This window comes from Periplaneta americana, chromosome 9 (genome assembly GCF_040183065.1).
Source record: "Periplaneta americana isolate PAMFEO1 chromosome 9, P.americana_PAMFEO1_priV1, whole genome shotgun sequence".
NCBI classification, from domain to species: Eukaryota; Metazoa; Arthropoda; class Insecta; order Blattodea; family Blattidae; genus Periplaneta; species Periplaneta americana.
This window is the reverse complement of record NC_091125.1, coordinates 18038420-18052951: the sequence shown is the minus strand read 5'-3', so window position 1 is coordinate 18052951 and position 14532 is coordinate 18038420. Positions and strand designations below refer to the sequence as shown.

General features: G+C 36.2%; 1 protein-coding gene across 10 annotated transcripts in view; it reads left to right on the top strand.

The window, feature by feature from the left end:
- Positions 1-14532, top strand: part of LOC138705802 (DNA polymerase alpha catalytic subunit-like) — a 133231-nt gene that overhangs the window by 41630 nt on the left and 77069 nt on the right. For all 10 annotated transcript variants that reach the window (XM_069834457.1, XM_069834455.1, XM_069834453.1 and 7 more), the window contains one exon: positions 9897-10057. The gene's annotated coding sequence lies outside the window, so the exon portion shown is untranslated. The remainder of the gene's footprint in view (positions 1-9896; positions 10058-14532) is intronic.

Below are 14532 nucleotides of genomic sequence, written 5' to 3'. Positions count from 1 at the left end.
TTCCTCCACCTTCTCTTTGTAGTCTGTCTAGGCGTATGATTGTGAAACCCTGGATAGTAAATTTGTTGATGAGTGTAACCATGTTTCAGATATGAACACTATGTCAGGCTCTTCTTGTATAATAAATTGTTGGAATTCTACCGTTTTGTTATGAATGGTTCGGGCATTCCACTGGATTAGTTTAAGACCTCGAAGACCTTCTGGGATTTGAGCTGGAGTTTTTTTAGATTTTTTTTTTTTTTTTTTTTTTTTTTTTTTTTTTTTTTTTTTTTTTTTTTTAGAATTTGTTGGATCATTTTGTAAATTTCTAGTCTCTCATTTTCCATTTTCTTCGGCTTTTCTGGCTTTGTTTCTTGGTATGGAGGGTTTGTTCCCGCGTGTTTTGGGTATTGTAGGGTTGATGCACTACTTTTCTTGTAGTCTTGGGTTGTTGTGATTTCTGCTAATTCTGTATATTGGATCTCTTTACCATATAGTTCTTTATACTGTTTGCCTGGTGTGGTTCGACACTGGACCTGCTTGTTGTTTTCCTCTTCGTCTACCTTCCTACTCAGGGGGAGCCCCAGTTTTGATGTAGGTGTTTCTGTGGAGTCTCTTTTCTTCCTACTTGTTTCTGGTTGTGTACTGTTTTCTACCTGTGGGCTATGTACAGTTTGTGTGGTATTTATTTTTGGTAGCTCCGGAAAGTTATCTTTACTTGTATTTGAGTTGTTCTGTATTGCGACTGCTGCGTAGGACTTGCGACCAGTTAGTAGCTGCATGGCATCATATCGTGACATTCGTGTTTCATTTACTATCTGCAAAATTTGTGTTTCCAGCTTTTTGTTTGGGCAGTTATTGTCTACTGGGGTGTGAGGACCCTGACAGTTGCTACATTTTATGCAGGTGCTGGGACATCGTTCCATCGGATGTGTGTTGTCACATTTTCTGCACTTCTGTGTATTTTTACAGAATTTGGCTGGGTGTCCAAATTTGTAGCAGTTTAGGCATTGTAATATGGAAGCTTGAAAATTTCGTATTTCGTATCTGTTGCAATACAGAGTGAGGGCTTTTGGCAGAGACTGTGACCTACATGTTATTGCTACTGTTTGGGTGGGGATATATTCTACTTGCCCATCCTGGTTGATGCTCCTTTTTTTGAAACAATGGATATGCGTGATTTTTGCGCCCCCTTCCATTTTGGCTGCCTGCAATATTTCCTTATCTTGAATGTTCACTTCCACTAGATGACTCTCGATTTCCGGTAGACGACAGGCTATAGGTGTAGCAGGGATGCCAATATCTGCAAACGAAATGAAACTAATGTGAGGAATGTTACAACAGGTGTGCTAAACGTGAGGAATGTTACAATAGGTGTGTAGTATAATGTTACATTAGGTTACATAACGTGTGTATTGCATTATGTTAGGTTTGGTTAGGTGTGTAAATTTAGAACAGGTGTGTAGTATTTTCTGACAGGTTTCAACGTTACATTTTGTACTATTCTCAGATGTTATGTTAGGTTAGGTTAGGTGAGGTGAGTACTATTCTCAGATGTTAGGTTAGGTTAAGTTAGGTGTGTACTATTCTCAGACGTTAGGTTAGATTAGGTTAAGTGTGTACTATTCTCAGACGTTAGGTTAGGTTAGGTTAGATTAGATTAGATTAGGTGTATAAGATTATATGAATGGTTACGTTAGGTTAGGTTTATATTGTCGGACCATCTGATCTGTTCCCCCGTAAGATACGCGAACTGAACCCTAATTCCTTCTCAGCCTCGGTAATTCATTTCTCTCCCTGCATTTCTATCTCTCTCTTTTCTATCTCTCTCCCTTTCTCTCCCCCACAATTCACAATTTTGAGTCTTCTTGCGGGACAGTTTATTTGCACTTGCAGTCCAGTATTGTCAACTCAACATGAATACTGCAGCACGGAGTCATAGTCTTAGGCTGTGACGGAGTGGTGAAAAAATATTATTAAGCAAGTAATAGCATTTTGCGATGAAGAGAAACAAACAGGTCATCTCTTTCCTATAGGCAATGATAAAAAGAACTGCGATCACAGGTGAGACTTATTTTATTTCAATTGATTATGTATTAAAATTACTTACTCACCTAATACTAATACAACATGTTATGTAATTTATATAGGCAGGTCAGAGCGCCTAATAAAGAAAATCAGGAGAGGGACAGTCTGTGGAGGAGATGAAAAATTAGAATCACCAGGGAAGAACAGACCTAGAGAACCTTTAATTCTTGTAGATCATATGAACCGATGTATATTTTAAGAAAAAAGATACAAGAATTTAATACCTTGCAGAAATAAATTCCGACATTGAAGAAATTACTGAAGGTTATGAGAGAAGCAATAATTTCCAAGGTTGGAGAGAAACGCTACGGAAAGTGATTCGAGACATGCAATTTAGGTTTAAAAAATGTAGAAATACAAGATGTATTTTGATTGAAAGAAATTATATTGTAGCATGGAGGACCAGTTATGTATGACGACGTTTGACGGAAGTTTGGCAACATCCCTATTCGGCAAGGTTCGTGGTCTGCTGTTTGACGTGGTGGGAGGAAAGCAGGTGGAATGGAGTGAGTACAGGCGTCAACTTTTTCAAGAACGACGACAGCGCTGAAGGGGCACAGATCCGATGGTCCAATAGTAATACTTACCCATTTATGGTTGTGGTGGGTAGAGCAGTGCTGCCCTTTTGAAGAACTCGCACAACAGACGGGACCTCGGGAATTTCGACTTCAATATGTGCTCAGCAAAGTAGCCCTCGAAATGCTCCTTCCTTCGGCCGAACACATGCATCGAGTACTTGATGGAGAGCCACTTCCTCTCAATGTTCTGGGTGTGAACGGGCAAGATTTGTCTCGCTAGACGTGATACATTTTCCATGTGAATCTCGCCGCTGGCGTCCGTGTCAACAAACTCACCAGAATGGTTAACACGGAGATGCACGAAGCCTTCATTTTGCAAGACATTATAAGCTTTCCAGCAGTCATACACTATAGTCGTGCCAGGAAGAATCCACTGTGTAATTAGATTTAGCAACGTTTCTGCATTGCGGTTCTGTACAGGGACAAGGAAGAAGTTACCAGGATTTTCTCGTTCTATCCCCCCAAAAACCCATTGACTCTCAACGCGTCTGCCCCAGTTGTATTTTCTGCGTCCATATTTACTCTCATCAATTTCGATTACAGATAACTTGCTTCCGCCCACAAATGAACCACGTCTAGCACTACATTCAAAATTACATCTCAATGCCATTCCGTGGCGTTTGTTGCACCTATAATAACATCTGTTGTTCCTGCCTATTACCTGTCTGATATCGGCACACGTTGGACACGCCACTGACTGCCTGAAAATATTGTGTGAAACTAGAAAATTCTCCCACTCCACTGTATTTCGCAGTATACCTACAAAATCCATACTTTCATATCATATCGCGCGCATGCCATTTCAAGTTCAGATCTCACACTACGCGCGTCATTTACCACAGTTAGCGACACTGCAATCATTCTCCCACTCCACTTCAAATTACGTCACAACGACGAAATACAGTGAAATCTGTCTAAAGCGGCCATCTGAAGTTACCTTGTAAAATGGCCGTTTTATCAGGTGGCTACTTGATTAAGGTTGCTGTTTTTATAAAAATACTGAATTTCATTGACTTTTTAGTACTGTGCGCGTACAACAATCGTGCATATTAATCTCAGCCTCTTCCAATTCTTGCAACTAGCCTTTTCAAAACTCGCTTGCGGTACCTCAATTTAAATGGCTGGATAATACCTTGATCAAGGGGCTGGAGGTGTAATGTATTTGGGGGAGGAAACACCAATTTCACTGATCACATTGCGATTTTGGCATTTAATCTTGGAATTGAAATCGCATACAGTAGCTAATTCTCAAACAATGTGATTTCATCCAAGCTTTATTGTTGGCAGTCCACTTCACCCCCAACAAGCCCATGTCAACATTTTTCCAACATCTCGGTTTCAATGATTTTCCTATCATTAAGAGTGCTTCTTTTCCTCCTGCAGCATTGCAACAAAATAGCAGGGTTATTCTGTCTTTTGCCAACTTCCCCTCTTTACACTCTTTTTCTTAAAACTTAAAGTTTTATTAGGGAGGGTCCTGAAAAAAACCTGTTTCGTCAACATTGTAAATGTCTCTGAGTTCATATTCCGCAAGAATTGAAGGCAATCTATTTTTTCCATTCTTCATTAACATTGGTTGCAATGTCACCTCCTTCACCAGACACAGAACGAAATGCAATGTTATGCCGTTTTCTAAAGCATTCTACTCTAACCTCCCATTACTAGAAACAAAATTGCTTACATTGAGTTCTTTGGCAATTCAAGAGTTTACTCTTGAATCATAGACCCACTTACTGGCAATTTCTTCGCCCTCGCACACTTGAATCATTTGTAAACGAAATCATTCACATTACTAAACACAGATTCTCTCTTCTTTTTTGGCATATTTTTCTCCAATTCTTCTAATATTTCATCTTTATTCTTAATTATACCGTTTATTTGTGTCCTTCCACATTTGAATATTTCTGCAATTTCTCTCGCAGATGTTCCCTTCTCACTTTCTTCAATCATTTTTCGTCTCACCTCTAAACTTAACATCACTCTAGATTTATTGTTAGTCATGATTTCTCTCTCAAACTAGCTTCACAGTTCTGAATCAACTGAATGAAAAGAAAAATTCGTAATAGCTGGTCCAAATAGAGAAAGATAGAAAGAGGAGAAAAAAATTCGAACGGTTAACTACTGACCTGAAGCATACTGTGACATTTTCGATAGAAAACGTCCGTGTTTCAATCCTTTAAAAACGAGTAAGAATTTATAGCTGTGCAGGGTCGAAGTGGAAAGTGACAAAAGAGTCATAAAACAGTAAACAACTAACCCCAAGATATGGAGGTTGTACTGTTGTACATTAGGTATTGTCCTCGTGTTATTGCTCTCTGTCCTCTAACCATCGAAAAAATAGGTCAGACAGTAACCCTGAAAAGATTTCTTGTTGGACAGTGACTGTTACAGTCAGGTTCCAATCCAAATAGACCCCGGCCGCTGTCCTGCGCATGAGGTGGCCGCTAAATAAAGGGAGAATTTGTATTGTTCTTATGGAAATTTCAATTGCTTCCAGAGAAAATTGGCCTTTTGGCCAGGTGGCCATTTAAATAAAGTGACCGCAAAGGCAGGTTTCACTATATGGCCGCCTTCTTCATTCAAGCAGGACGATTTTCCTATATAAGTAAGGTACCTATTTTGGGCAGGTTGGGTGGTACCACAGCTCTCCCAGTGATCACATCGAGTTTCTACTACTCCATACTACAAAACTAAGGTAAACTAAAAGTTTTTCTTTTCAATTCTCTATACTGGCTGTACCAAAAGGAAGATTCATCAATTTCTGTGATGGGAAATTATTCTAATTTTAAAAAGGCAAAAGCCAAATCTACAATTTTATTGCTGTCAGGTGGGCAAAAAATAATTCCACCCAAGAAACTTCTCCAAATCCTGCTTCTGCTAGTAATCTATTTATACAGACAGCAATCAGTAAAAAGTTGGAACCTACTACAGAAAATGTTGAAGTACCGGTAAGCCTAAAGTATAATTCAGTGTCAGACAACGTGGACTATATCTTCAATCACTCACTCTCTCTGAATTCCCTATTTTCTAATGTGTTATGCAGTAACTGTGACAAACCAGAGAAAAGCATGGGTTTTGCACCAAAGTAATAGTGAAGTGTCAGAGTTGTGGTTGTGTGTTGTGTCTCACTTATTCCAGTCCAAAAATAACTGAAAATAAACATAGGGGTAAACCATCATTTGATGTCAATAGAAAAATTGTACATGCATTTGGAAAGGGACAAGCTGCCATTGAACATTTTAGTTTAGGGATGAACATGAACACATTGTGCTCATATTATAATCATTTATCGGTCATTTCTAGAGAAGCGGAAGCATTTCAAGAGAATGTTTGTAATCGTGCTAGAGAAAAAGTAAAAAGGGCACACTGTAAAGAAAACCCTGAAATTGTAGGAAAAGAAATAATTGATACTGGTATAACTTTTGATGGGAGTTGAATGAAGAGAGAGTTTACAAGTAATTATGGGATAGGCTGTGTTATAGATATTCTGACAGGCCTCGTAATAGATTTTGAGATTCTCTCCAAATAAGCTTACTGCCATACATGTTTTTTGACAGCAAAAAGTCTTGGCAGTGAGAGTCCAAAATTCCATTTTTTGTATATTGGGCACAAATCAAAATGTCTTCTTCTTCTTCCTGTTGTTCCTAGGTGGAACATAGGGCAGCAGTGAAGTTCCTCCAGCGTACTCTGTCGCCAGCCATCTGTTTCACCTCTTTCCAGCTTTTCCCACATCTCTCTACTTCCTCCTCTATCGATCGTTTCCATGTTTTTCTAGGCCGTCCTCTCTTCCTTACTCCTTGTGGATTCCAGCCAATTGCAGTCTTCTCAATAGCTCCATCTGGCTTTCTCAGCGTGTGGCCTATCCAATTCCATTTTCTTTGTTTTATTTGATAATATATTTGTGATTAATTAGTTCTTCTCCACAAATCTTCATTTGCTATTATTTCCGGCCATCTTATATTTAGAATACACCTCAGGCATCTGTTGACGAACGTCTGTATCTTTTTATTTATTACATCCGTAATTTTCCTTGTTTCACAACTATAGAGGAGGACTGATTTTACATTTATGTTAAACAGTCTGAGCTTTGTCTTCAATGAGATGTTGTTATTCCGCCATATGGGACAAATCAAAATGTGACAGGAATTATTTAGGATCATCTCCAGCATTGGAGGTTGAGGCTGGAGAGAGACTCTGGAAAAGATCAGAGAAACTGGGTTTCGATATACTATACTTTTGTCAGATGGTGAGTCCAAGACGTTCAACCATCTGCAGAAACTAAATGTATACAGTAATTCATATGCCATCATCAAAGAAGAGTGCCTGAACCATATTTCTAAGAGGTTAGGTTCAGGCATAAGAAGTGAAATAAAAAAAATGGAAGACAAGAGGTACGAATTTTGGAGGCAATACTCGGGACAACTTGAAAGACACAACAATAGTGAAGCTAGAACACTACTATAGGGGGACTATTGCATCCAATATTCCTGATGTTGTAAACATGAAGACTGCTGTGTTGGCCACTCTGTACCATTGTAGAAGCACAGATTCCAAGCCAGAACATGATAAGTGCCCTAAAGGAATGAACTCTTGGTGCCTCTACAATAAAGCCAAAGCGAAGAGAGAAAAACCAAATTCCCATAAAGAAATGGACAGTACTCCCCTTAATGACACCTGAGTGGCTAAAATACTACCTGTATAGCAGAGATTGTCATCAGATACCATTTTAGCCAGATGTACAAGAGAAATGACAAAATCCAAATGAGAGTTTGCATAGTGTCAGATGGGCAAAGTGCCCAAAACTAAATTTTGTGTCCAAAAAAAAGGTACATCTGACAGTAATTGAAGCAGTTGTACAGTTCAACCAGGGGTCATACCAAACAACTCTCAAGGACCCAACACAACCTGTCTCAGAAATAAAAAAACAAAATTTGCAAACAATGAGACAGTTGTTGCCACAAACAAAGTGTTCGACATTATTTGGAGATGGAGAAACACAGAAGACAGTAGGAAAGGGTTGCCAGAATTCATAGGGAGAGCATTTTGAAGCAGAAGGAAGGAAAAACTTATGGTTCTGATGACTTCTGATTGGTGAGTGTCAATTATTAGCATGTAATATATACAATAAACTTTAAAACTAATTTTCCATAACTTTTTTTTTTCATCATTCTGGCATGTACTTTTTATAGTAAATATAATCCAATGTTCTTGAAATTTTTACAGTTGGTAGATACATTGCCCATAAACATGACCTAGTATGGGTTTTGCCAAATTTTGATTTTGAACAATTTTATGATTTTTTAAACAGTTTTTATTTAATTTTAAATTACAAATTTAAAAATTAGGCCTAATTATATAGTTTTTAAAATAATAATAGTAAGACAAAATTGATGCTAGGCATTATTCTCCTGACGTTTCTGTATAACATATTACAACTTTGTAAAATTAATTTAAATTTTTGACCCAAAAGTAACTTATGTGTTCAAAATTTGTTTTTTTTTTCTTCAAAAAGTATGTATGCAATGAAATTGAAATCTTGTGCATATACTTACAATGCATAGCCAAACATACTATGAATATTTGATTGAAATCGGAACAATAGGAAAAAAGTTTCTTATAATGGCAGAGTGTCCCCTTAAGAAGGGTTATAATACTGATTTTATATTATGTGCAGCACACGTTTTCCGTTATTAACTTCACACTATAATCAAACAAGAAGTTAAGTTACATACCTAATGTGTTTTTTGTCTTGCTGACAGTTAAATTTTGTGTACCGATATTTTATATAATAAACCCAGACAATGTTGTATATGTTTTAACAGTGTGAAATCTTAGCCTCAACTCTACTACCCCTACTTGTCTGTTAAATTCCTCAGCGGAATGTTTGGAAAAAAGCGGAAGGCTATTCCACCAATTTAGCTGTTACCCCATTATTCGTAAATTAAATATAACTTATGATAATTTTAGAGGTGTAACAATATTTTAGCACATGAAATCGCTCTAATTCTCAATGAAATTATGTTCTATGGATTACAGGAAACTAATTAATTCCCATTGATTAAAGTTCACGTTAACACTTTGTTTGTTAAAAACATAAAATTATTTAGTCATACGTTAAAAAGTGCTAAAATTTTTAAAAAGGTATATTCCTTCGACAGACGGCCCGTTTCGACATGATGTCACGTCTTCTTCAGTGTCTCCTGAACTACTGGTGATCTTGAATTCTGCGATGTGCATTTGTCGATTGTAGGGGTGGGGGTATGTTGCTTTATGGTTGGGGGCTGGTTGTTTGTGTGTTATGACGTATCATATTAATTCCCAGTTCTGAAGAAATGACTTATAAATAATTGATGGAACAGCCCCCATATGCTCAATGCTTTTTTCTTAACGTGGAATCCTCTATACTCTCTGATACTTGCCACATGGGTAGGCTATCCTATTTCTGGCTTAATTGGGATAAAGATTTCTATGGTAAGTACATTAAATGTTATCGATCATCATGCAGCACATGATTTTGAGGCATTACTGTTCTGTCTTCACCACTATCGCTGAGGAGATGATAGAATTGTTGACTTGTTTGGAATATCACGTACAGCAAACTCTTCCCAGTGGCCTTCAGCATAAAAATTTGCATTATGTAGTCTGTTAAGTGTTTCATGTTTTCTGTTATTAGAATTGTCTATCAAAACACCAAGATATTTGAACTGATTGACTATTTCAAAACTATAATTTTTTATTTTAAAGCTATTGGAATCCTTTTTGTTCTAGTGATTACCATATAGGCTATTTTGTTTTACTCTCGTTAATATTTAATCCAATGTTTTGTGCCTTTTCCATTAATTCAATAAATAGCTGTCTTATTTGAAGCTCATTTCTTCCTATTAATAATAAATCATCAGCATAGCCTATGCAAAAATTTTGTGGTGTCCACCCAGGTTTATTCCAGCTGGTATTAAGTCTGTCGTATTCTCTTCTCTAATGCTATATTAAATAAGATTGGCAAGAGAGCGTCACCTTGTTTTAATCCTGTTTGATTTACGAATTCTTCTGATATAATTCTATTTGTTACTACTTTGCTTATCGTATCTTCCATACATATCTTACATAATCTGATTGATTTCAAAGGTATTCAAAATTCGGCCATTATATTCCATAGACTATATACAGTCTATACAGAAATATGGTATTTGTAATTCAATTTTAGATCAGATTTCTTTGTTTCATTCTGATTGGTTGTGATGTGATTTACAGATACTCTGTCTATGGTATTGCTCGCTCTCAACTGCATTGTTCGTGACCACTGAAATCGAAATCTGGACCACTACGTAAAGAAGCCAAGTCTGGGTCTGGCAGAGCAGCAACATCCTGATGGCAGCTTTGGAAACCTCCACAGCACAGCTCTGGCAGTACAGGTACAAGATCTTATTCAAACATGCAAAGCGATGGTGGATTTTGAGAGAAGTGCACAAGAAAATCTCATTTCCCTTGCACACAGGTTTACAAAGATGAGTTTTTGAAGTGGTTCGTCTACATAAAGAATTAATAACACTAGTCAACAAGGTTTTTGTCACAAGGGTGAAAATGGTCATTTTAGATCAATTTTTGTGTGCTGATACTAGATCTAAACTTGAAAATTTTCCATCACGCACCATTTAAGAGGAAAATTGGAAATTGTGAAAAAATAAGAATGAATTTACCAAAGAACTCGGGTATCGAACTATGGACTTTATTTAAACGGTTACACAGTATATTCATACGTTTTATAACTTATTGTTGCTCAGTATATACTAAAAGTGTATTTTAAGGAATAGGTTCTTTCAAATACATGAGTCTGCATTAATAAGGTGCGTAGTGGATGATATATACCTGTATTATTTTATTGCTTTATGACGCTAGACCGACAGAAAGCACTGAGAGGGTGGGTTTTTAGAGTGAAATAGATTGCATTTTAGGATTAGTTGAATATTATTTGAGCTTGTGATAAGTTGTATCGCTGGTTTTAAGTGTTTATCTTCGCGTTCATTTACTCTTTCTCAGAATTAAAAAATCTCGTCGTGCGTTTGTAAATTCGCCGGACAGCTTTTGTTACGTATGTGGAGAATTTACGGCAAAATCGCAGCGTCGGCCATTATCAGATTAGTTAAAACAAGCATATTATTACTATTTTGAATGTAATGTGTGTGATGAGGACAAATCATGGGCTCCCCATATGTGCTGCACAACATGTTACTCAAAGCTGATAAACTGGATGAACGGAAAGAAGACTCGAAGTATGTCGTTTGCAGTTCCAATGATCTGGCATGAACCGGCAAGCCATGCAGAAGACTGTTATTTCTGTTTAACAAAGATTACGGGATTTTCAAAGAAAACAAGATCTACAATTGGATATCCTAATGTTCCATCTGCAATAAGACCTATACCACCTGGACCAAAACTGCCTGTTCCTAATCCTCCTTCGCAATTGGAGGAATTGGTTCTTCCAATAGAACAGATGATTTAGCTCAACCATCAACATTCTCTATCCGTCCTATAGCCCAGAACATCATAAATAACCCCATTTAATTCAACAATGTGAACTGAACACCTTAATAAGAGATCTTAATCTCACTAAACAACAAGCTGAGATTTTAGGGTCTAGACTGCAACAGTGGAACCTGCTAGCACCAGATACTAAAATTTCATTGTGCAGGAAGAGACATGAACGGTTTTCAAAGTATTTTATAATGAAGAATTCTATGTGAATGTGTGTAAATATAGATGGCTTAATGGAAGAACTAGGATTTCAACACATCCCAGAGGAATGGAGATTATTCATAGATTCTTCCAAAATAAGTTTAAAAGCAGTGTTATTGCACAATGGAAACACTAAACCATCAATTCCAGTGGCGTATTCAGTAGATATGAAGGAAACTTATATAAATTTGTCAGTGTTACTAGATGCAGTCCAATATAAAATATACTGCTGGCAACTCTGCGGAGATTTGAAAATTGTCGCCTTATTGCTCGGACTTCAGGATGGATTCACAAAATACTGTTGCTTTCTCTGTTTGTGGGGTAGTAGAGCGACTGAAAAACACTACAGAGTGAAGACTGGCTTCCCAGAGAAAGCTATGTCCCAGGAGAACATAATATCAAGTATGTCCCTTTAGTAAAACCGGAAAAATTACTGCTTCCTTCTTTACATATCGAGCTTAGTTTAATGAAGAGTTTTGTTAAAGCTATCCATAAAAATGGAGAAGGTTTTGCATATGTAAGGAATATGTTTCCGAAACTCAGTGAGACTAAAGTGAAAGAGGGAATTTTTGTTGGCCCTCAAATTAGGAAACTTTTGAAAGATGAGAGCTTTGAAAAAAAATTAAATGTTGAGGAACAAGAAGCTTGGAATGCCTTTGTAAGTGTTGTTAGTGGATTTTTAGGTAACAATAAAGCTGACAATTACCAACAGTTTGTACAAGAACTCCTGCATAGTTACCAGAAGCTTGGTTGTCGAATGTCATTGAAAATACATTTCCTCCATTCCAATCTGGACTCTTTTCCTAGAGAACTTAGGAGCTGTAAGCGATGATCCACAGGATAGAACAACGATATCAAGGAAGGTGGGATTCTAATATGATTGGGGACTACTGTTGGTTTTTGTTCAGAGAAGGTGACTCAAACTACAAGAGGAAAAAATAACTCTAAGTAACTAAATACTTTTTTTTAAAATCTAGCTTGAAATCTGTATATGGTTGTTTACTTCAATGTAGGGCTCCTAAATTATTTGATTTGAGATTTTAATCAATTTAATTTATAAACCTTAAAAAATTATAGTTACTTTGATCCAGTTTTAAATTAATAAAGTAAAAGCCTATATTGAAGGGAAAAAAGGAACATAATGCCATTTTTTTCTTATTGTAATTATTATTTATGCGACGTTATTATTTTTCTGTGAAACGTCAGTGTATTTTGTGTATAAATTTTGCATCTTAGGAATGTATTTATTTTCACTGTTGTAATTACGTCTTTTGAAATGCGCGAAAACGTTTTTTTTAATCAAAATATTTCCCCTTCTGTCGCACAAAAATGTTACGTGTTACAGATTTTTCGCTGCCATTTTCGTAATCAGCAGGGTCGATTTAGTAAACATCAGCTGATTTCATTTCTGTGACAGACAAAAAGTTAAAATTTGTCGACTAGTGTAATCAATCTGAAATGTAAATGATTCATTCACTGTATCAAGTAATCACATTTATCCTAATAAAATCGATTATTTTATGGCAGGTACGTGTATTTAACATTGACCATTGTACCGCCTTCATATATTGATATAAATGAGCCGTTCAGAGCAGAAGTGGTGTAAGTCAAAAATGGGTAATGAGGGTTAAAGTAAACATTCTGTAAAATACAGAGCAAAGTAACAGTTAATATTCAATTTATTTAAACTATTAATATTCAGTGAATAGCAAGAAGGACATATTAATTCCTACTTTGCTCTGTATTTTACAGAATTTTTACTTTAAACCTCATTACCCATTCCTGACTTACACCACTTTTACTCTGAACGGCTCAAATCTACTTAAGAAGTAATTATTTTAAAATAATAGAGCTGTGATAATTATAAATAAAAGCATATTTGATGATTTAGTGGTTACTATGCTTGCATTTCAATTCAATCCTGGAATAGGATGATGGATTTTTGGATGGAAAGATTTTTTTTTTTTTCATTTTCATTTCATTTATTATATTCCATAAATCTTACATTAGCAATGAAGTTTTAAGATGTGGAACAAGTTCAAATTTTACAATATTACAATTACAATTACAATTTTTACAGTATTTTACAATTTTTACAGTTTTACAATTTTGCAATTTTCTACAATATTTTGGCGAGATGTAGTGAGATGAGGTGAGGCCCGAGAATTCGCCAAAAGATTACTTGGCATTTGCCTTATGGTTTAGAGAAACCTTGGAAAACCTCCAACCAGTAATCAGACCAAAGGGAGTTAAATGAAGAGGCCGAGGACTTGCTGTAGACCATCCGGCGTCAGTCTCATGGCTGGGCAAAACCTCGGAAGAAACCGACTTTCATTGGACGAGAGAATAAATCTGTGGGCCTCATTTACATGATTATTTGTATGTAAATGGTATTTTTCTTTGATATTGAAGATAGAATTCTATATTGGTAATATATGGAGTGTCTCAAAAACAGTCCATCAAAGTAATTGAAGGGTTTTTTGAAAAAAAAAAAGAAAACCAGAGTACAAAAACTTAAATTTTCAGGAGAAAACAAAAAAACTATCTGACATGATTGTTGTTGACACTTCAAGTATGAAATTCATTATGTCATTTCTTACGGTGTTATAGAAACTGCGGAAAACTGAAGTACATTTATAACTTAAATTGCCTCATAGAAATACATGTGTAAATGTAGGTAACTGTAGACAATCGTTGTTTTAAGAGAAAATTCTCTGTTGAGGCTGAAGTGTGCGCCTCTTTTAATCTTCTTTTTCTTTATTATATCCTATTTATTCTCCTTTTGTTGTTTACATTTCTTCCATGGGGTTACTTCTGTACCTAAAGATGAGTCCATAACTAATACAATAATTGGCATGTTAAAGTATTTTTCTTTGAGGTGGCTTTTGCCGTGTACATAAGAAGCAATACTGCAAGTCTACTACTGTTTAAAATTGCATGCATAAATGTTTAAAATGATATGAATGTGATATTTGTAAATGCTACCATCGTCCTGGTCAGTGTTTGGACTATGATTGTTTTATGAAAACCATTGAAAATTTCCACTCCTTTAACATAAGATAGTGGTGTTTACCAGGGATGATTTCTCAGGGCATGCTATGCTTGCTGCGCAAGCCCAATATTTTCGTAGAATGTGTATTTCTCAAAATGGCGT